Source organism: Carassius gibelio, chromosome B12 (assembly GCF_023724105.1).
Source record: "Carassius gibelio isolate Cgi1373 ecotype wild population from Czech Republic chromosome B12, carGib1.2-hapl.c, whole genome shotgun sequence".
Taxonomy (NCBI): Eukaryota; Metazoa; Chordata; class Actinopteri; order Cypriniformes; family Cyprinidae; genus Carassius; species Carassius gibelio.
Window position 1 is genome coordinate 23216394 of NC_068407.1, and position 23936 is coordinate 23240329.

Sequence of the window (23936 nt, forward strand, 5' to 3'; positions counted from 1 at the left end):
TCTGATTCAATTTTCGTGACAATCGGTGCTACGGCCTAGGACGAGTTTGAAAAAGTAGGTTTTACGAACAATTGACGATAGCGAAAAAACTAAGCCTTGCGATTTTTGAATTTCGGTGTCCATTCGACTCGGCATGAGCCAAGGAATCACAGGAAAAAAGAATTTTCATTTTGTGGCTTACGGTTCAAGAGTTATTAGCATCAAGTTTTTGAAAGTTTAGACAATTGGTGGCGCTAGAGAGTTTGAGTTAGAGACTTCAAATTTGCTACGGTTAATGTTCAGACAGTCCTCTATTAGTGTGCCAAATTATACAACTTTCCCGCAATCGGTTCTATGGGCTACCATAGACTTGCGGCGGAAGAAGAAGAAGCAGAAATATAGCTGCAAGCAGCAATTACGGGGCCAAGCACTCCAACGGCAAATGTAGTAGCTAAGCATCGCATAAAGCATCACACCAAATACATTAATGAGCAATAACAGCAATTTTGGAATTATTGTATTTGAAATGGCAAAAAAAAAAAAACACCAATACCACCTCTAGTAGCATGATTACTTGGTTTATCAAGCTTGACCAATAGGTGACACTGTTATAAAATCAATTTGGTGTACTCTGTGTGTCTTTTCAATGACACACACAAAGTTTGGTGTCAATATGCCAAAGCATTCCAGGGATACAGCCTCAAGTGTCATTTTCTCATTGTGCCTCAAATTCGTCGATGTGGTATGCGAAAACGGTTTTGTCTATCGACTCAAAATCCATAACTTTGAATCAGTATAGCCTGAAGATCATTTGATTCGAATTTGGTGAAAATCGGACATACGGTTGATCAGGAGTTCGAAAAAGTATGTTTTCAACATAAATCAAAATGGCGGACCGGAAGTTCAGCTTACCGTGCTATATTTGGTATCTATGTTATCGGCATAAGCCAGGGAATATTTTGAGCCCAGTTTCCTTCAAATAGGCTAATGCATTAAAAAGTTATTAGCATTTTAAAAAGTGTAATTACTCATGGTTAATGAATGGTTTATTACTCTTGACCAATAGGTGGCGCTGTTACCAAATTTATGTGGCATGGTCAGTGTGAGGTGGCGATGACACATACAAAGTTTGGTGCAAATATGTCAAAGTGTTGCAGAGATACAGCCTCAAATGCATTTTGGCACCCTTCCAGCAAATTCGTTGATGCGCTAAATGAGAACCGTTACGTATATCGACACAAAATCCATAACTTTTTGCCAGCATGGTCTGAAGATGATGCACGTCAAATTTGGTGAAAATTGGGCTAACGGTCTAGGAGGAGTTCGAAAAAGTAGGTTTTCAACATTAAGCAAAATGGCGGACAGGAAGTAAGGCCAATTTTCACATTATTGGTATCAATACTCTCGGCATGACCCACAGAATATAGCGAGACCATTTTAATTTTAATAGACTAATTTATTCAAAAGTTATTAGCATTTATGTGATATTTCATTATAACTATTGGCCACAAGGTGGCGCTGCCACCAAACTTTTTGAGTACCTTCAGGGCATGGAGCCGAATATTTTTGTAATTATTTGCGAAACGATACGATGCTGCGTTCAAAAAATACAGCATTTTAAATCATAATTCAAAATGGCCGACGCCTAAAATGGCCGACACAGGAAAATTGGATATCATTTGACTCGACATGACTCACTGAATCTAAAGAGACCAGCTGTGTGATTTTTGGCCAAACCATTCAGTAGTTATAAGCCAAAATATGCATTTTTCATATCTCCTGACCACTAGGTGGCGCTGTGTCGAAACACTGCAGGTAGTCTCAGTTCATGCTTGTTATAACACACGCCAAGTTTGGTCTCAATATGACAAACCGTTGCCGGGATATAGCCTCACGTGCATGTTTGCGTGCTTTTCGTCAAATTTGTTTACGTGTCATTCGACAACAGTTGGACGAATCAACTTGAATTCCATAACTTTTTGCCAGCATGGTCTGAAGATGATCTGAGCCAATTTTCGTGGCAATCGGACTAACCGTCTAGGACGAGTTCGAAAAAGTAGGTTTTTAGAATAATTGAAAATAGCGAAAAAACTAAACCTTGCGATTTTTGAATTTTGGTGTCCATTCGACTCGGCATGAGCCAAGGATTCAGAGGAAAAAAGAATTTCCATTTTCTGGCTTACGGTTCAAAAGTTATTAGCATACAAACATTGAAAGTTTGGACAAGTGGTGGCGCTAGAGAGTAGGAGATAGAGACTTCAAATTTGCTATAGTTAATGTTGGGACTGTCCTCTACCAGTGTGCCAAATTATACAACTTTCCCGCAATCGGTTCTATGGGCTGCCATAGACTTGCGGCGGAAGAAGAAGAAGAAGAAGAATAATAAATATAGCTGCAAGCAGCAATAACGGGGCCAAGCACTACAGAAGCAAGCTTCAGACGAACGGCAGGAATGAGTAATTAAGACAGTTTTAAGATTATTTTAGCCAAATTGGCTTGAAAACAATAAACACAACAACTAATAATAGGATTTATTGGCTTATCACGTGTAACCAATAGGTGGCGCTGTTACCAAATTAGTTTGGAATGGTCAGTGTGAGGTGACGATGACACATACAAAGTTTGGTGCAAATATGTCAAAGCTTTGCAGAGATACAGCCTCAAATGAATGTTGGCATCATTCCAGCAAATTGGTTGATGCGCTAAATGAGAACCGTTTCATATATAGACATGAAATCCATAACATTGGATGTCATGTTGGAACATTGAATGTCTGAAGATGATCCAAGTCAAATTTGGTGAAAATCTGACTAACGGTCTAGGAGGAGTTCGAAAAAGTAGGTTTTCAACATTAATCAAAATGGCGGACAGTAAGTTCAGCCAAATAAGGAAAACTTGGTATCTATGTTCTTGGCTTGACCCAAGGAATCTATTAAGATCAGCATCATGTCAATAGGCAGATTTATTAAAAAGTTATTAGCCTTTATGTACATTGAGTTATTACTTTTGACCACTAGGTGGCGCTGTTTCAAAATAATTTGAGTACCTTCAGGGGATGGTGTTGTTGGCACATTCTGAGTTTCGGAATATAACACCAATGCATTTGATTAGCATAGCCTTTTATTTCACATAAGTGTATTGAAGTCAATGGGAATTTCATGTTTTGTTCTATTATAGCGCCACCAAGAGGCTCAGTCCCACCATTTTTTTTATGTGTCATCAGAGTGCGCCCATACATATGCGTGTCAATTTTGGTGAAAATATCTCAATTCACTTCAGAGTTATAGACATTTACATGAAAAAACACATAAAAATTGACTGACTCTTGACTTTGATTGAATATTACTACCCCTTACTATCAATATTTTTGCATTAGGGCATTGGTGTATAGCTATCGACCTATGTTTCCTTCTTCTGACGGTGGTTTCGTCTCGATCAGACAAAGGGTTTCGAAGATATAGCCAAATGTTTTTTAAGCGCTAAATCACAACGCTACACAAACCGTAAGGCGAAACCTAGCATGTTTGGTATCGTAGGACTTGGTAAGGTTTCAAGAGTCTAATTTGATGAGTCTCGTGAAAATAAGTCGACCACACCCAGAGTTATAAGCGTTTAAACAAAGAAGATCACCACTAGGTGGCGCTGTTTCGAAACTTCTCACACTCCTTCAGGACATTGTGCTGATGACCCATACCAAGTTTCGTAACAATCCGTTGCTGCGTTCTTAAAATACAGCATTTTAGCACAAAATTCAATATGGCTGACAGTCAAAATGGCCGAGATGGTAAAATTGGATATCAGTCGACTCGGCATGTTGCCCTGAATCTAACAAGACCAATTTTATGATTTTTGGACAAACTGTTTAGAAGTTATGAGCAAAAATAGCAATTTTTCATATCTCCAGACCAGTAGGTGGCACTGGGCCGAAACGCAGCAAGTAGCCTCAGGTCATGCTTGTTATGACATGTACCAGGTTTGGTCTGAATACGATAAATCGTTGCAGAGATACAGCCTTGCGACTGTTTTTGTAAGCGTTACGTAAAATTTGTTTGAGCGTTTATCGAAAACAGTTTGACGAATCAATTTGATTTGCATAACTTTTGGTCAGCACTGCCTGAAGATAATCTGGTTCAATTTTCGTGTGAATCGGACAAACCGTCTAGGACGAGTTCGAAAAAGTAGGTTTTTTAAAAAATTCAAAATGGCGGCCATATTTCTATGACAGAAAATGACGTCATAGGATGCAATCGAATCGGCATGAGCTCAGAAATCAGAGGAAAAAAGATTTTTGTTGATTGGCCTTAGGGTTAAAAAGTTATTAACAAAATAAAAGTGAAACTTTGGACAGTTGGTGGCGCTAGAGGCAATGTATTAGACCCACCAAAATTGGTGTACTTAATGTTGGCACTGTCCTCTATCAGAATGTCAAACCATTACAACTTTCCCGCATTTGGTTCTATGGGCTGCCATAGACTCCCAGTCGGAAGAATAATAATAATAAATATAGCTGCAAGCAGCAATAACGGGGCCAAGCACTACAGAAGCAAGCTTCAGACGAACGGCAGGAATGAGTAATTAAGAAAGTTTTAAGATTATTTTAGGCAAAATGGCTTGAAAACAATAAACACAACAACTAGTAATAGGATTTATTTGCTTATCACGTGTAACCAATAGGTGGTGCTGTTACCAAATTAGTTTGGAACGGTCAGTGTGAGGTGACGATGACACATACAAAGTTTGGTGCAAATATGTCAAAGCTTTGCTGAGATACAGCCTCAAATGCATTTTGGAACCCTTCCAGCAGCTTCGTTGATGCGCTAAATGAGAACAGTTTCGTATATCGAAACGAAATCCATAACATTTTGCCAGCATGGTCTGAAGATGATCCACGTCAAATTTGGTGAAAATCTGACTAACGGTCTAGGAGGAGTTCGAAAAAGTAAGTTTTCAACATTAATCAAAATGGCGGACAGGAAGTTCAGCCAAATAAGGAAAACTTTGTATCTATGTTCTCGACTTGACCCAAGGAATCTAAAAAGACCAGCGTCATGTCAATAGCCAGATTTATTCAAAAGTTATTAGCCTTTATTTAAATTGAGTTATAACTGTTGACCACTAGGTGGCGGTGTTTCAAAATATTTTGAGTACCTTCAGGGGATGGTGTTGTTGGCACATTCCGAGTTTCGTAATATTACATCAATGCATTTGTTTAGTATTGCATTTTATTTCACAAAACTGTATTGAAGTCAATGATAATTTCATATTTTGTTCTATTATAGCGCCACCAAGAGGCTCAGTCCCACCATTTCTTTTTATGTGTGCTCAGAGTGAGCCCATACATATGTGTGTCAATTTTGGTGAAAATATCTCAATTCACTTCAGAGTTATAGACATTTATATGAAAAAGCACGTAAAAAATGACTGACTCTTGACTTTGATTGAATATTACTACACCTTACCATCAATATTTTGGCATTTGGGCATTGGCGTATAGCTATCGACCTATGTTTCCGAACTTCTGACGGTGGTTTCGTCTCGATCAGACAAGTGGTTTCGAAGATATAGCCAGATGTTTTTTAAGCGCTAAATCACAACGCTACACAAACCGTAAGGCGAAACCTAGCATGTTTGGTATCGTAGGACTCTGTAAGGTTTCAGGAGTCTAATTTGGTGAGTCTCGAGAAAATAAGTCGACCACACCCAAGGTTATAAGCATTTAAAAAAGGATGATCACCACTAGGTGGCGCTGTTTCGAAACTTCTCACACTCCTTCAGGACATTGTGCTGATGACCCATACCATGTTTCGTAACAATCCGTTGATGCGTTCTGAAAATACAGCATTTTAGCAAAAAATTCAAAATGGCCGATAGACAAAATGGCCGAAATGGTAAAATTTGATATCAGTCGACTCGGCATGTTGCCCTGAATCTAACAAGACCAATGTTATGATTTTTGGACAAACTGTTTAGAAGTTATAAGCAAAAATAGCAATTTTTCATATCTCCGGACCAGTAGGTGGCGCTGCGCCGAAACGCAGCAAGTAGCCTCAGGTCATGCTTGTTATGACATGTACCAGGTTTGGTCTGAATACGATAAATCGTTGCAGAGATAAAGCCTTACGACTGTTTTTCTAAGCGTTTCGTAAAATTTGTTTGAGCGTTTTTCGAAAACGGTTTGACGAATCAATTTGATTTGCATAACTTTTGGTCAGCACTGCCTGAAGATGATCTGGTTCAATTTTCGTGTGAATCGGACAAACCGTCTAGGACGAGTTCGAAAAAGTAGGTTTTTCAAAGAATTCAAAATGGCGGCCATATTTCTATGACGGAAAATGACGGCATAGGGTGCAATCGAATCGGCATGAGCTCAGAAATCAGAGGAAAAAAGAATTTTGTTGATTGGACTTACGGTTAAAAAGTTATTAACAAAATTAAAGTGAAATTTCGGACAGTTGGTGGCGCTAGAGGGAATGTCTTAGACACACCAAAATTGGTGTACTAAATGTTGGCACTGTCCTCTATCAGAATGTCAAACCAAAACAACTTTCCCGCATTCGGTTCTATGGGCTGCCATAGACTCCCAGTCGGAAGAATAATAATAATAATAATAATAAATATAGCTGCAAGCAGCAATCACGGGGCCAAGCATTCCAGCGGCAACATCAGGAGCTAAGCATATGTAGCATCAGACCAAATGCAACAATGAATAATGAAATTAATAATTGCATGATTGTAATTGAAATGGCTGAAAATCGTTAATAAAAGTTCCACAGCGAGGAGCTAAGCATGGCATGGAGCATCAGACCAAATGCAACGAGTAAGAAAAGCAATTATTGGAAGAGTGTAATTGAAACAGCCAGTAAAACTCCAGTAAAATGATGCATTATCATTTTTGGAAAATAGGTGGCGCTGTAATCAAATCGCTTTGTTGTGTTCTGTGGGAGGTGACAATGTTGTGGGCAATTTCTTTCAAAATACTTACAGACCTTTAGGGCAATGAGTCGAACATGCCCACCGAGTTTCGTTCCGATCGACTTCCATTAACCTTGTCAAATAGATGCTTAAAGTTGTTTGGCCAATGGCGGCCATGTTTTTTAAGATAAGTGAAATTCCTCATAGAGCACTTATGCCACATTGGGCCATACCAATTTTCAAGTTGATTGGATCAGCGGTTACTTAGATATAGCCATTTTAGTTTTTTTTTTTCATCCTGTAGCGCCACCAAGTGGCAGATATGGAAAAAATAATAATTTGACTAAAGTTTTTGTTCATGCATATGAGTTCTGAGTTTGGTGAAGATATCTCATTTTGTTCCCGAGTTATAGCCTTTTTCATAAAATTGGTCCGCGAATTTGAATGTTTTGGGTCACCTGGTTTTTTGTTCAGTCTTGATCAAACCACTGCAGTAATATTCTCAGGACTCTCTAGATCAATAACTTTGAAAAAATATGTTGTATTTTGTCCTTTGGTTAGATAACATTTAAACAGGCCTAAAAAACAAAAGATTTCTGTTGTGAATGGCATTAAACTGCAAAAAAAAAAGGGGGTAATATAATCACACATGCATTAGATCTGTATTTTTTCTAAACAATCATGCAAAATTTAACAGAGATTAGGTAAAAAAGAACACTGTAATATTTATAAAGCTTCAAAACCCAGTGTTGAATAAAAAATTGCAATTATAACCACTAGATGTCACCGGAAGACCACTAATGAGCTCACTAAAGACTAAAACATTACAGTTTATGGGCTTGTTGAGGGATTCATCTAGAAAAAATGTATATTACTATTATTTAATATTACTGTTCAAGCATTTCAGATCACATTGAGTCAAAGTTTACCAATTTATTCATACAGATATATCTAATGTTTATAATTATGCCAGATTATGATTGCAATGAAACCTGAAAAATGACATAGAAGCCCATAAAAACAGAAGACTTGCAATAGGTTTTATCACCCATCATTTATTTTAATTATCTATATATATAACAAAATGTGTGCATCTGTGTGTGGGTTTAAGCATGCTTATTGAGTATTAATATAGTAGTTTAAACATTTCATGTTTGTGTGTGTCTGTAATTCTGTTCTATTCTTTTATTGTCAGCCATATCTAGGTTATTTAAAATCAGTGCAGTACTATTATCTAGACTGTGAAATTATACATAAATTGCGTATGCTTCTTTGGAATGAAATTAAGACAACATATAACAGTTATAAAGGTTAAAGAGACAGTCTTGTATGATAAATTGCATTTACGACCACTAGATGTCACTGGAAGACCACTAATGGGCTTTGCAGAGATATAGCCTCAGACTCATTTTGTGAAGATGCCTGACATCTGAAGCAGCGCTGTACAAAAACGGTTTCGTCTATTGACACAAAATCCACAAATTTTTGTCAGCACGGTCTGAAGATGATCTGATTCAATTTTGGTGAAAATCGGACAAACGGTTGAGGATGAGTTTAAAAAAAAAGGTTTTCAACATGAATCAAAATGGCGTACAGGAAGTTTTGCTTAATATGACATAATTGGTATGCATGTTGTCGGCATGTCCCAAGGAACATTTTGAGACATGTTTCATGATAATAGGCTAATGCAATCAAAAGTTATTAGCATTATTGGAAATGTAATAATTAGCGGTTATTGATTGGTTTATTACTCTTGACCAATAGGTGGCGCTGTGACCAAAATGATGTGGCGTGGTCAATGTGATGTGACAATGTCACATATTAAGTTTTGTGTAAATATCTCCAACCTTTGCAGAGATACAGCCTCAGATGCAGTTTGGCATCTTTCCAGCAAATTCGTTGGTACGCTAATTGAAAACGGTTACGTGTATCGACACAAATTCCATAACTTTTTGCCAGCATGGTCTGAAGATGATCCAAATCAAATTTGGTGAAAATCTGAGCAACGGTCTAGGAGGAGTTCGAAAAAGTAGGTTTTCAACATGAATCAAAATGGCGGACAGGAAATTTTGCCAAAATTGACAAATGGGGTATCGGTGTTCTCGGCATGACCCAAGGAATCTATCAACATCAGCTTTGTTACAATAGGCTAATGTATGCAAAAGTTATTAGCATTTTTCGAAAAAATCGTTATAACTATTGACCACAAGGTGGCGCTGCCCCCAATTTTTTTGTGTACATTCAGGGCATGGAGCCGGACATTTTTGTAATTATTTGCGAAATGATACGGAACTTCATTCTTAAGATACAGCAATTTACAACTAAATCCAAAATGGCCGACGCCCAAAATGGCCGAATTGGGAAAATTCGGTATCATTCGACTCGGAATGATGCACTGAATCTAAAGACACCACTTTTGTGATTTTTGGCAAAACCGTTCAGAAGTTATGAGCAAAAACATGCATTTTTCATATCTCCTGACCACTAGGGGGCACAGCGCCGAAACACTGCAGGTAGTCCCAGGGAATGGTTGTTATAAGACCCACCAAGATTGGTCTCAATAGGCCAAACCGTTGCGGAGATATAGCCTCACGTTCACGTTTGCGTGCTTTTCGAAGAATTCGTTCATGAGCTATTCGGAAACGGTTTGAGAAATCAACTTGAATTCCATAACTTTTTGCCAGCATGGTCTGAAGATTATCTGATTCAATTTTCGTGACAATCGGTGCAACGGCCTAGGACGAGTTCGAAAAAGTAGGTTTTACGAACAATTGACGATAGCGGAAAAACTAAGCCTTGCGATTTTTGAATTTCGGTGTCCATTCGACTCGGCATGAGCCAAGGAATCACAGGAAAAAAGAATTTTCATTTTGTGGCTTACGGTTCAAGAGTTATTAGCATCAAGTTTTTGAAAGTTTAGACAATTGGTGGCGCTAGAGAGTTTGAGTTAGAGACTTCAAATTTGCTACGGTTAATGTTCAGACAGTCCTCTATTAGTGTGCCAAATTATACAACTTTCCCGCAATCGGTTCTATGGGCTACCATAGACTTGGGGTGGAAGAAGAAGAGGAAGAATAAATATAGCTGCAAGCAGCAATTACGGGGCCAAGCACTCCAACGGCAAATGTAGGAGCTAAGCATCGCATGAAGCATCACACCAAATACATTAATGAGCAATAACAGCAATTTTGGAATTATTGTATTTGAAATGGCAAAAAAAAAAAAAAAAACACCAATACCACCTCTAGTAGCATGATTACTTGGTTTATCAAGCTTGACCAATAGGTGACACTGTTATAAAATCAATCTGGTGTACTCTGTGTGACTTTTCAATGACACACACAAAGTTTGGTGTCAATATGCCAAAGCATTCCAGGGATACAGCCTCAAGTGTCATTTTCTCATTGTGCCTCAAATTCGTCGATGTGGTATGCGAAAACGGTTTTGTCTATCGACTCAAAATCCATAACTTTGAATCAGTATAGCCTGAAGATCATTTGATTCGAATTTGGTGAAAATCGGACATACGGTTGATCAGGAGTTCGAAAAAGTATGTTTTCAACATAAATCAAAATGGCGGACCGGAAGTTCAGCTTACCGTGGTATATTTGGTATCTATGTTATCGGCATAAGCCAGGGAATATTTTGAGCCCAGTTTCCTTCAAATAGGCTAATGCATTAAAAAGTTATTAGCATTTTAAAAAGTGTAATTACTCATGGTTAATGAATGGTTTATTACTCTTGACCAATAGGTGGCGCTGTTACCAAATATATGTGGCATGGTCAGTGTGAGGTGGCGATGACACATACAAAGTTTGGTGCAAATATGTCAAAGTGTTGCAGAGATACAGCCTCAAATGCATTTTGGCACCCTTCCAGCAAATTCGTTGATGCGCTAAATGAGAACCGTTACGTATATCGACACAAAATCCATAACTTTTTGCCAGCATGGTCTGAAGATGACTCTCGTCAAATTTGGTGAAAATTGGGCTAACGGTCTAGGAGGAGTTCGAAAAAGTAGGTTTTCAACATTAAGCAAAATGGCGGACAGGAAGTAAGGCCAATTTTCACATTATTGGTATCAATACTCTCGGCATGACCCACAGAATATAGTGAGACCATTTTAATTTTAATAGACTAATTTATTCAAAAGTTATTAGCATTTATGTGATATTTCATTATAACTATTGGCCACAAGGTGGCGCTGCCACCAAACTTTTTGAGTACCTTCAGGGCATGGAGCCGAATATTTTTGTAATTATTTGCGAAACGATACGATGCTGCGTTCAAAAAATACAGCATTTTAAATCATAATTCAAAATGGCCGACGCCTAAAATGGCCGACACGGGAAAATTGGATATCATTTGACTCGACATGACTCACTGAATCTAAAGAGACCAGTTGTGTGATTTTTGGCCAAACCATTCAGTAGTTATAAGCCAAAATATGCATTTTTCATATCTCCTGACCACTAGGTGGCGCTGTTTCGAAACACTGCAGGTAGTCTCAGTTCATGCTTGTTATAACACACGGCAAGTTTGGTCTCAATATGACAAACCGTTGCCGGGATATAGCCTCACGTGCATGTTTGCGTGCTTTTCGTCAAATTTGTTTACGTGTCATTCGACAACAGTTGGACGAATCAACTTGAATTCCATAACTTTTTGCCAGCATGGTCTGAAGATGATCTGAGCCAATTTTCGTGGCAATCGGACTAACCGTCTAGGACGAGTTCGAAAAAGTAGGTTTTTCGAATAATTGAAAATAGCGAAAAAACTAAACCTTGCGATTTTTGAATTTTGGGGTTCATTCGACTTGGCATGAGCCAAGGATTCAGAAGAAAAAAGAATTTTCATTTTCTGGCTTACGGTTCAAAAGTTATTATCATAGAAACATTGAAAGTTTGGACAAGTGGTGGCGCTAGAGAGTTGGAGTTAGAGACTTCAAATTTGCTATAGTTAATGCTGGGACTGTCCTCTATCAGTGTGCCAAATTATACAACTTTCCCGCAATCGGTTCTATGGGCTGCCATAGACTTGCGGCGGAAGAAGAAGAAGAAGAAGAAGAAGCAGAATAATAATAATAACGCCAACGGAAACAATAGGTGCCTACGCACCTTCGGTGCTTGGCCCCTAAATATAGCTGCAAGCAGCAATCACGGGGCCAAGCATTCCAGCGGCAACATCAGGAGCTAAGCATATGTAGCATCAGTAATTGAAATGGCTGAAAATCGTTAATAAAAGTTCCACAGCGAGGAGCTAAGCATGGCATGGAGCATCAGACCAAATGCAACGAGTAAGAAAAGCAATTATTGGAAGAGTGTAATTGAAACAGCCAGTAAAACTCCAGTAAAATGATGCATTATCATTTTTGGAAAATAGTTGGCGCTGTAATCAAATCGCTTTGTTGTGTTCTGTGGGAGGTGACAATGTTGTGGGCAATTTCTTTCAAAATACTTACAGACCTTTAGGGCAATGAGTCGAACATGCCCACCGAGTTTCGTTCCGATCGACTTCCATTAACCTTGTCAAATAGGTGCTTAAAGTTGTTTGGCCAATGGCGGCCATGTTTTTTAAGATAAGTGAAATTCCTCATAGACACTTATGCCACATTGGGCCATACCAATTTTCAAGTTGATTGGATCAGCGGTTGCTTAGTTATAGCCATTTTAGTTTTTTTTTCATCCTGTAGCGCCACCAAGTGGCAGATATGGAAAAAAAAATAATTTGACTAAAGTTTTTGTTCATGCATATGAGTTCTGAGTTTGGTGAAGATATCTCATTTTGTTCCCGAGTTATAGCCTTTTTCATAAAATTGGTCCACGAATTTGAATGTTTTGGGTCACCTGGTTTTTTGTTCAGTCTTGATAAAACCACTGCAGTAATATTCTCAGGACTCTCTAGATCAATAACTTTGAAAAAATATGTTGTATTTTGTCCTTTGGTTAGATAACATTTAAACAGGCCTAAAAAACAAAAGATTTCTGTTGTGAATGGCATTAAACTGCAAAAACAAAAGGGGTAATATAATCACACATGCATTAGATCTGTATTTTTTCTAAACAATCATGCAAAATTTAACAGAGATTAGGTAAAAAAGAACACTGTAATATTTATAAAGCTTCAAAACCCAGTGTTGAATAAAAAATTGCAATTATAACCACTAGATGTCACCGGAAGACCACTAATGAGCTCACTAAAGACTAAAACATTACAGTTTATGGGCTTGTTGAGGGATTCATCTAGAAAAAATGTATATTACTATTATTTAATATTACTGTTCAAGCATTTCAGATCACATTGAGTCAAAGTTTACCAATTTATTCATACAGATATATCTAATGTTTATAATTATGCCAGATTATGATTGCAATGAAACCTGAAAAATGACATAGAAGCCCATAAAAACAGAAGACTTGCAATAGGTTTTATCACCCATCATTTATTTAAATTATCTATATATATAACAAAATGTGTGCATCTGTGTGTGGGTTTAAGCATGCTCATTGAGTATTAATATAGTAGTTTAAACATTTCATGTTTGTGTGTGTCTGTAATTCTGTTCTATTCTTTTACTGTCAGCCATATCTAGGTTATTTAAAATCAGTGCAGTACTATTATCTAGACTGTGAAATTATACATAAATTGCGTATGCTTCTTTGGAATGAAATTAAGACAACATATAACAGTTATAAAGGTTAAAGAGACAGTGTTGTATGATAAATTGCATTTACGACCACTAGATGTCACTGGAAGACCACTAATGGGCTCACTAAAGACTAAAACATTACAGTTCATTGTCTCGATGATTGATTCATCTAGAAAAATATATATTACTATTATTTAATATTACTGTTCAAGCATTTAAGATCACATTGAGTGAAAGTCCAACAATTTATTCATACATGTATATCAAATGTTTACTATTATGTCAGAATATGAATGCAATGAAACCTGACATAGAAATGTAAGAAAATAAGTCTTTCTGTGAGTTGTGTGTCACCTATAATTTATTTCAAATATCTACATACAACAAAATGTGTGGGCATGTACTTCTCTCTCTGTGTGTGTGTGTGTGTGTGTGTGTGTGTGTGTGTGTGTGTGTAATCATGCTTATTGATTATTCATATAATAGTTGAACCATTTCATTTCTGTGTGTGAGTGTCTGTGAGCCTATTCTCCATGTTAGACAATGGCACACACAAGTTTGGCTTAATTACAACAAAGCTTTGCAGAGATATAGCCTCAGACTCATTTTGTGAAGATGCCTGACATCTGAAGCAGCGCTGTACAAAAACGGTTTCGTCTATTGACACGAAATCCATAACTTTTTGTCAGCACGGTCTGAAGATGATCTGATTCAATTTTGGTGAAAATCAGACAAACGGTTGAGGATGAGTTTAAAAAAAAAGGTTTTCAACATGAATCAAAATGGCGGACAGGAAGTTTTGCTTAATATGACATAATTGGTATGTATGTTGTCGGCATGTCCCAAGGAACATTTTGAGATATGTTTCATGATAATGGGCTAATGCAATCAAAAGTTATTAGCATTATTGGAAATGTAATAATTAGCGGTTATTGATTGGTTTATTACTCTTGACCAATAGGTGGCGCTGTGACCAAAATGATGTGGCGTGGTCAATGTAATGTGACAATGTCACATATTAAGTTTTGTGTAAATATCTCCAACCTTTGCAGAGATACAGCCTCAGATGCAGTTTGGCATCTTTCCAGCAAATTCGTTGGTACGCTAATTGAAAACGGTTACGTGTATCGACACAAATTCCATAACTTTTTGCCAGCATGGTCTGAAGATGATCCAAATCAAATTTGGTGAAAATCTGAGCAACGGTCTAGGAGGAGTTCGAAAAAGTAGGTTTTCAACATGAATCAAAATGGCGGACAGGAAATTTTGCCAAAATTGACAAATGGGGTATGAGTGTTCTCGGCATGACCCAAGGAATCTATCAACATCAGTTTGTTACAATAGGCTAATGTATGCAAAAGTTATTAGCATTTTTCGAAAAATCGTTATAACTATTGACCACAAGGTGGCGCTGCCCCCAATTTTTTTGTGTACATTCAGGGCATGGAGCCGGACATTTTTGTAATTATTTGCGAAACGATACGGAACTTCATTCTTAAGATACAGCATTTTACAACTAAATTCAAAATGGCCGACGCCCAAAATGGCAGAATTGGGAAAATTCGGTATCTTTCGACTCGGAATGATGCACTGAATCTAAAGACACCACTTTTGTGATTTTTGGCAAAACCGTTCAGAAGTTATGAGCAAAAACATGCATTTTTCATATCTCCTGACCACTAGGGGGCACAGCGCCGAAACACTGCAGGTAGTCCCAGGGAATGGTTGTTATAAGACCCACCAAGATTGGTCTCAATAGGCCAAACCGTTGCGGAGATATATCCTCACGTTCACGTTTGCGTGCTTTTCGAAGAATTCGTTCATGAGCTATTCGGAAACGGTTTGAGAAATCAACTTGAATTCCATAACTTTTTGCCAGCATGGTCTGAAGATTATCTGATTCAATTTTCGTGACAATCGGTGCAACGGCCTAGGACGAGTTCGAAAAAGTAGGTTTTACGAACAATTGACGATAGCGAAAAAACTAAGCCTTGCGATTTTTGAATTTCGGTGTCCATTCGACTCGACATGAGCCAAGGAATCACAGGAAAAAGGAATTTTCATTTTGTGGCTTACGGTTCAAGAGTTATTAGCATCAAGTTTTTGAAAGTTTAGACAATTGGTGGCGCTAGAGAGTTTGAGTTAGAGACTTCAAATTTGCTACGGTTAATGTTCAGACAGTCCTCTATTAGTGTGCCAAATTATACAACTTTCCCGCAATCGGTTCTATGGGCTACCATAGACTTGGGGTGGAAGAAGAAGAATAATAATAATAACGCCAACAAACACAATAGGTGCCTTCGCACCTTCGGTGCTTGGCCCCTAATAATAACGCCAACAAACACAATAGGGTCCTTCGCACCTTCGGTGCTTGGCCCCTAATAAGAACCGGAACAAAAACAATAGGTGCCTCGCACCTTCGGTGCTTGGCCCCTAATAATAATAATAATAAGAACGCCAACAAAAACAATAGGTGCCTCGCACCTTCGGTGCTTGGCCCCTAATAATAATAACGCCAACGAAAACAATAGGTGCCTACGCACCTTCGGTGCTTGGCCCCTAATAATAAATATAGCTGCAAGCAGCAATCACGGGGCCAAGCATTCCAGCGGCAACATCAGGAGCTAAGCATATGTAGCATCAGACCAAATGCAACAATGAATAATGAAATTAATAATTGCATGATTGTACTTGAAATGGCTGAAAATCGTTAATAAAAGTTCCACAGCGAGGAGCTAAGCATGGCATGGAGCATCAGACCAAATGCAACGAGTAAGAAAAGCAATTATTGGAAGAGTGTAATTGAAACAGCCAGTAAAACTCCAGTAAAATGATGCATTATCATTTTTGGAAAATAGGTGGCGCTGTAATCAAATCGCTTTGTTGTGTTCTGTGGGAGGTGACAATGTTGTGGGCAATTTCTTTCAAAGTACTTACAGACCTTTAGGGCAATGAGTCGAACATGCCCACCGAGTTTCGTTCCGATCGACTTCCATTAACCTTGTCAAATAGGTGCTTAAAGTTGTTTGGCCAATGGCGGCCATGTTTTTTAAGATAAGTGAAATTCCTCATAGAGCACTTGTGCCACATTGGGCCATATCAATTTTCAAGTTGATTGGATCAACGGTTGCTTAGTTATAGCCATTTGATTTTTTTTCATCCTGTAGCGCCACCAAGTGACAGATATGGAAAAAAATAATAATTTGACTAAAGTTTTTGTTCATGCATATGAGTTCTGAGTTTGGTGAAGAAATCTCATTTTGTTCCCGAGTTATAGCCTTTTTCGTAAAATTGGTCCACGAATTTGAATGTTTTGGGTCACCTGGTTTTTTGTTCAGTCTTGATCAAACCACTGCAATAATATTCTCTGGACTCTCTAGATCAATAATTTTCAAAAATATGTTGCATTTTGTCCTTTGGTTAGCTATAAGAGGTCATTTAGGAAAGGGCCGTGGCCACATGTAACCTAAAGCCTATAAAACTGAAACAAAAACTCAAAACTTTATGAAACTTGGTTATAACATGTGAAAGATGACCCACCAAGCATGCAAAGTTTCATTAAGATCAGAAAATAGCTGGTGCTATAACAGTTAAAATGGCCTAAAAAACTAAAGATTTCTGTTGTGAATGGCATTAAAGTGCAAAAAAAAAGGGGTAATATAATCACACATGCATTTGATCTGTATTTTTTCTAAACAATCATGCAAAATTTAACAGATATTAGGTAAAAAAGAACACTGTAATATTTATAAAGCTTCAAAACCCAGTGTTGAATAAAAAATTGCAATTATAACCACTAGATGTCACCGGAAGACCACTAATGAGCTCACTAAAGACTAAAACATTACAGTTTATGGGCTTGTTGAGGGATTCATCTAGAAAAAATGTATATTACTATTATTTAATATTACTGTTCAAGCATTTCAGATCACATTCAGTCAAAGTTTACCAATTTATTCATACAGATATATCTAATGTTTATAATTATGCTAGATTATGATTGCAATGAAACCTGAAAAATGACATAGAAGCCCATAAAACAGAAGACTTGCAATAGGTTTTATCACCCATCATTTATTTTAATTATCTATATATATAACAAAATGTGTGCATCTGTGTGTGGGTTTAAGCATGCTTATTGAGTATTAATATAGTAGTTTAAACATTTCATGTTTGTGTGTGTCTGTAATTCTGTTCTATTCTTTTACTGTCAGCCATATCTAGGTTATTTAAAATCAGTGCAGTACTATTATCTAGACTGTGAAATTATACATAAATTGCGTATGCTTCTTTGGAATGTAATTAAGACAACATATAACAGTTATAAAGGTTAAAGAGACAGTGTTGTATGATAAATTGCATTTACGACCACTAGATGTCACTGGAAGACCACTAATGGGCTTTGCAGAGATATAGCCTCAGACTCATTTTGTGAAGATGCCTGACATCTGAAGCAGCGCTGTACAAAAACGGTTTTGTCTATTGACACGAAATCCATAACTTTTTGTCAGCACGGTCTGAAGATGATCTGATTAAATTTTGGTGAAAATCAGACAGACGGTTGAGGATGAGTTTTAAAAAAAAGGTTTTCAACATGAATCAAAATGGCGGACAGGAAGTTTTGCTTAATATGACATAATTGGTATGTATGTTGTCGGCATGTCCCAAGGAACATTTTGAGACATGTTTCATGATAATAGGCTAATGCAATCAAAAGTTATTAGCATTATTGGAAATGTAATAATTAGCGGTTATTGATTGGTTTATTACTCTTGACCAATAGGTGGCGCTGTGACCAAAATGATGTGGCGTGGTCAATGTGATGTGACAATGTCACATATTAAGTTTTGTGTAAATATCTCCAACCTTTGCAGAGATACAGCCTCAGATGCAGTTTGGCATCTTTCCAGCAAATTCGTTGGTACGCTAATTGAAAACGGTTACGTGTATCGACACAAATTCCATAACTTTTTGCCAGCATGGTCTGAAGATGATCCAAATCAAATTTGGTGAAAATCTGAGCAACGGTCTAGGAGGAGTTCGAAAAAGTAGGTTTTCAACATGAATCAAAATGGCAGACAGGAAATTTTGCCAAAATTGACAAATGGGGTATCGGTGTTCTCGGCATGACCCAAGGAATCTATCAACATCAGCTTTGTTACAATAGGCTAATGTATGCAAAAGTTATTAGCATTTTTCGAAAAAAATCGTTATAACTATTGACCACAAGGTGGCGCTGCCCCCAATTTTTTTGTGTACATTCAGGGCATGGAGCCGGACATTTTTGTAATTATTTGCGAAACGATACGGAACTTCATTCTTAAGATACAGCAATTTACAACTAAATCCAAAATGGCCGACGCCCAAAATGGCCGAATTGGGAAAATTCGGTTTCATTCGACTCGGAATGATGCACTGAATCGAAAGACACCACTTTTGTGATTTTTGGCAAAACTGTTCAGAAGTTATGAGCAAAAACATGCATTTTTCATATCTCCTGACCACTAGGGGGCACAGCGCCGAAACACTGCAGGTAGTCCCAGGGAATGGTTGTTATAAGACCCACCAAGATTGGTCTCAATAGGCCAAACCGTTGCGGAGATATAGCCTCACGTTCACGTTTGCGTGCTTTTCGAAGAATTCGTTCATGAGCTATTCGGAAACGGTTTGAGAAATCAACTTGAATTCCATCACTTTTTGCCAGCATGGTCTGAAGATTATCTGATTCAATTTTCGTGACAATCGGTGCAACGGCCTAGGACGAGTTCGAAAAAGTAGGTTTTACGAACAATTGACGATAGCGAAAAAACTAAGCCTTGCGATTTTTGAATTTTGGTGTCCATTCGACTCGGCATGAGCCAAGGAATCAGAGGAAAAAAGAATTTTCATTTTGTGGCTTACGGTTCAAGAGTTATTAGCATCAAGTTTTTGAAAGTTTAGACAATTGGTGGCGCTAGAGAGTTTGAGTTAGAGACTTCAAATTTGCTACGGTTAATGTTCAGACAGTCCTCTATTAGTGTGCCAAATTATACAACTTTCCCGCAATCGGTTCTATGGGCTACCATAGACTTGGGGTGGAAGAAGAAGAATAATAATAAATATAGCTGCAAGCAGCAATAACGGGGCCAAGCACTACAGAAGCAAGCTTCAGACGAACGGCAGGAATGAGTAATTAAGAAAGTTTTAAGATTATTTTAGGCAAAATGGCTTGAAAACAATAAACACAACAACTAGTAATAGGATTTATTTGCTTATCACGTGTAACCAATAGGTGGCGCTGTTACCAAATTAGTTTGGAATGGTCAGTGTGAGGTGACGATGACACATACAAAGTTTGGTGCAAATATGTCAAAGCTTTGCTGAGATACAGCCTCAAATGCATTTTGGAACCCTTCCAGCAGCTTCGTTGATGCGCTAAATGAGAACAGTTTCGTATATCGAAACGAAATCCATAACATTTTGCCAGCATGGTCTGAAGATGATCCACGTCAAATTTGGTGAAAATCTGACTAACGGTCTAGGAGGAGTTCGAAAAAGTAAGTTTTCAACATTAATCAAAATGGCGGACAGGAAGTTCAGCCAAATAAGGAAAACTTTGTATCTATGTTCTCGACTTGACGCAAGGAATCTAAAAAGACCAGCGTCATGTCAATAGCCAGATTTATTCAAAAGTTATTAGCCTTTATTTAAATTGAGTTATAACTGTTGACCACTAGGTGGCGGTGTTTCAAAATATTTTGAGTACCTTCAGGGGATGGTGTTGTTGGCACATTCTGAGTTTCGTAATATTACATCAATGCATTTGTTTAGTATTGCATTTTATTTCACAAAACTGTATTGAAGTCAATGATAATTTCATATTTTGTTCTATTATAGCGCCACCAAGAGGCTCAGTCCCACCATTTCTTTTTATGTGTGCTCAGAGTGAGCCCATACATATGTGTGTCAATTTTGGTGAAAATATCTCAATTCACTTCAGAGTTATAGACATTTATATGAAAAAGCACGTAAAAAATGACTGACTCTTGACTTTGATTGAATATTACTACACCTTACCATCAATATTTTGGCATTTGGGCATTGGCATATAGCTATCGACCTATGTTTCCGAACTTCTGACGGTGGTTTCGTCTCGATCAGACAAGTGGTTTCGAAGATATAGCCAGATGTTTTTTAAGCGCTAAATCACAACGCTACACAAACCGTAAGGCGAAACCTAGCATGTTTGGTATCGTAGGACTCTGTAAGGTTTCAGGAGTCTAATTTGGTGAGTCTCGAGAAAATAAGTCGACCACACCCAAGGTTATAAGCATTTAAAAAAGGATGATCACCACTAGGTGGCGCTGTTTCGAAACTTCTCACACTCCTTCAGGACATTGTGCTGATGACCCATACCATGTTTCGTAACAATCCGTTGATGCGTTCTGAAAATACAGCATTTTAGCACAAAATTCAAAATGGCCGATAGACAAAATGGCCGAAATGGTAAAATTTGATATCAGTCGACTCGGCATGTTGCCCTGAATCTAACAAGACCAATGTTATGATTTTTGGACAAACTGTTTAGAAGTTATAAGCAAAAATAGCAATTTTTCATATCTCCGGACCAGTAGGTGGCGCTGCGCCGAAACGCAGCAAGTAGCCTCAGGTCATGCTTGTTATGACATGTACCAGGTTTGGTCTGAATACGATAAATCGTTGCAGAGATACAGCCTTACGACTGTTTTTCTAAGCGTTTCGTAAAATTTGTTTGAGCGTTTTTCGAAAACGGTTTGACGAATCAATTTGATTTGCATAACTTTTGGTCAGCACTGCCTGAAGATGATCTGGTTCAATTTTCGTGTGAATCGGACAAACCGTCTAGGACGAGTTCGAAAAAGTAGGTTTTTCAAAGAATTCAAAATGGCGGCCATATTTCTATGACGGAAAATGACGGCATAGGGTGCAATCGAATCGGCATGAGCTCAGAAATCAGAGGAAAAAAGAATTTTGTTGATTGGACTTACGGTTAAAAAGTTATTAACAAAATTAAAGTGAAATTTCGGACAGTTGGTGGCGCTAGAGGGAATGTCTTAGACACACCAAAATTGGTGTACTAAATGTTGGCACTGTCCTCTATCAGAATGTCAAACCAAAACAACTTTCCCGCATTCGGTTCTATGGGCTGCCATAGACTCCCAGTCGGAAGAATAATAATAATAATAATAATAATAATAAGAACGCCAACAAAAACAATAGGTGCCTCGCACCTTCGGTGCTTGGCCCCTAAATATAGCTGCAAGCAGCAATTACGGGGCCAAGCATTCCAGCGGCAACATCAGGAGCTAAGCATATGTAGCATCAGACCAAATGCAACAATGAATAATGAAATTAATAATTGCATGATTGTAATTGAAATGGCTGAAAATCGTTAATAAAAGTTCCACAGCGAGGAGCTAAGCATGGCATGGAGCATCAGACCAAATGCAACGAGTAAGAAAAGCAATTATTGGAAGAGTGTAATTGAAACAGCCAGTAAAACTCCAGTAAAATGATGCATTATCATTTTTGGAAAATAGGTGGTGCTGTAATCAAATCGCTTTGTTGTGTTCTGTGGGAGGTGACAATGTTGTGGGCAATTTCTTTCAAAATACTTACAGACCTTTAGGGCAATGAGTCGAACATGCCCACCGAGTTTCGTTCCGATCGACTTCCATTAACCTTGTCAAATAGGTGCTTAAAGTTGTTTGGCCAATGGCGGCCATGTTTTTTAAGATAAGTGAAATTCCTCATAGAGCACTTGTGCCACATTGGGCCATATCAATTTTCAAGTTGATTGGATCAACGGTTGCTTAGTTATAGCCATTTGATTTTTTTTTCATCCTGTAGCGCCACCAAGTGGCAGATATGGAAAAAAAATAATAATTTGACTAAAGTTTTTGTTCATGCATATGAGTTCTGAGTTTGGTGAAGATATCTCATTTTGTTCCCGAGTTATAGCCTTTTTCGTAAAATTGGTCCACGAATTTGAATGTTTTGGGTCACCTGGTTTTTTGTTCAGTCTTGATCAAACCACTGCAATAATATTCTCTGGACTCTCTAGATCAATAATTTTCAAAAATATGTTACATTTTGTCCTTTGGTTAGCTATAAGAGGTCATTTAGGAAAGGGCCGTGGCCACATGTAACCTAAAGCCTATAAAACTGAAACAAAAACTCAAAACTTTATGAAACTTGGTTATAACATGTGAAAGATGACCCACCAAGCATGCAAAGTTTCATTAAGATCAGAAAATAGCTGGTGCTATAACAGTTAAAATGGCCTAAAAAACAAAAGATTTCTGTTGTGAATGGCATTAAACTGCAAAAAAAAGGGGTAATATAATCACACATGCATTAGATCTGTATTTTTTCTAAACAATCATGCAAAATTTAACAGAGATTAGGTAAAAAAGAACACTGTAATATTTATAAAGCTTCAAAACCCAGTGTTGAATAAAAAATTGCAATTATAACCACTAGATGTCACCGGAAGACCACTAATGAGCTCACTAAAGACTAAAACATTACAGTTTATGGGCTTGTTGAGGGATTCATCTAGAAAAAATGTATATTACTATTATTTAATATTACTGTTCAAGCATTTCAGATCACATTGAGTCAAAGTTTACCAATTTATTCATACAGATATATCTAATGTTTATAATTATGCCAGATTATGATTGCAATGAGACCTGAAAAATGACATAGAAGCCCATAAAAACAGAAGACTTGCAATAGGTTTTATCACCCATCATTTATTTTAATTATCTATATATATAACAAAATGTGTGCATCTGTGTGTGGGTTTAAGCATGCTTATTGAGTATTAATATAGTAGTTTAAACATTTCATGTTTGTGTGTGTCTGTAATTCTGTTCTATTCTTTTACTGTCAGCCATATCTAGGTTATTTAAAATCAGTGCAGTACTATTATCTAGACTGTGAAATTATACATAAATTGCGTATGCTTCTTTGGAATGAAATTAAGACAACATATAACAGTTATAAAGGTTAAAGAGACAGTGTTGTATGATAAATTGCATTTACGACCACTAGATGTCACTGGAAGACCACTAATGGGCTCACTAAAGACTAAAACATTACAGTTCATTGTCTCGATGATTGATTCGTCTAGAAAAATATATATTACTATTATTTAATATTACTGTTCAAGCATTTAAGATCACATTGAGTGAAAGTTCAACAATTTATTCATACATGTATATCAAATGTTTACTATTATGTCAGAATATGAATGCAATGAAACCTGACATAGTACTGTAAGAAAAGAAGTCTTTCTTTACCTTCGGTGCTTGGCCCCTAATAACGGCAACAAACACAATAGGTGCTTGGCCCCTAATAATAATAACGCCAA

General features: G+C 37.5%; 1 long non-coding RNA gene across 1 annotated transcript; it reads left to right on the plus strand.

Annotated features, from left to right (window-relative positions):
* The first annotated feature begins 2496 nt into the window (after positions 1-2496).
* LOC127968955 (uncharacterized) lies at positions 2497-20845 on the plus strand. The gene is made up of 3 exons (XR_008156178.1): positions 2497-2579; positions 4695-5098; positions 20257-20845. It is a non-coding gene; the product is annotated as an uncharacterized LOC127968955 (long non-coding RNA).
* The last annotated feature ends 3091 nt before the right edge of the window (positions 20846-23936 follow it).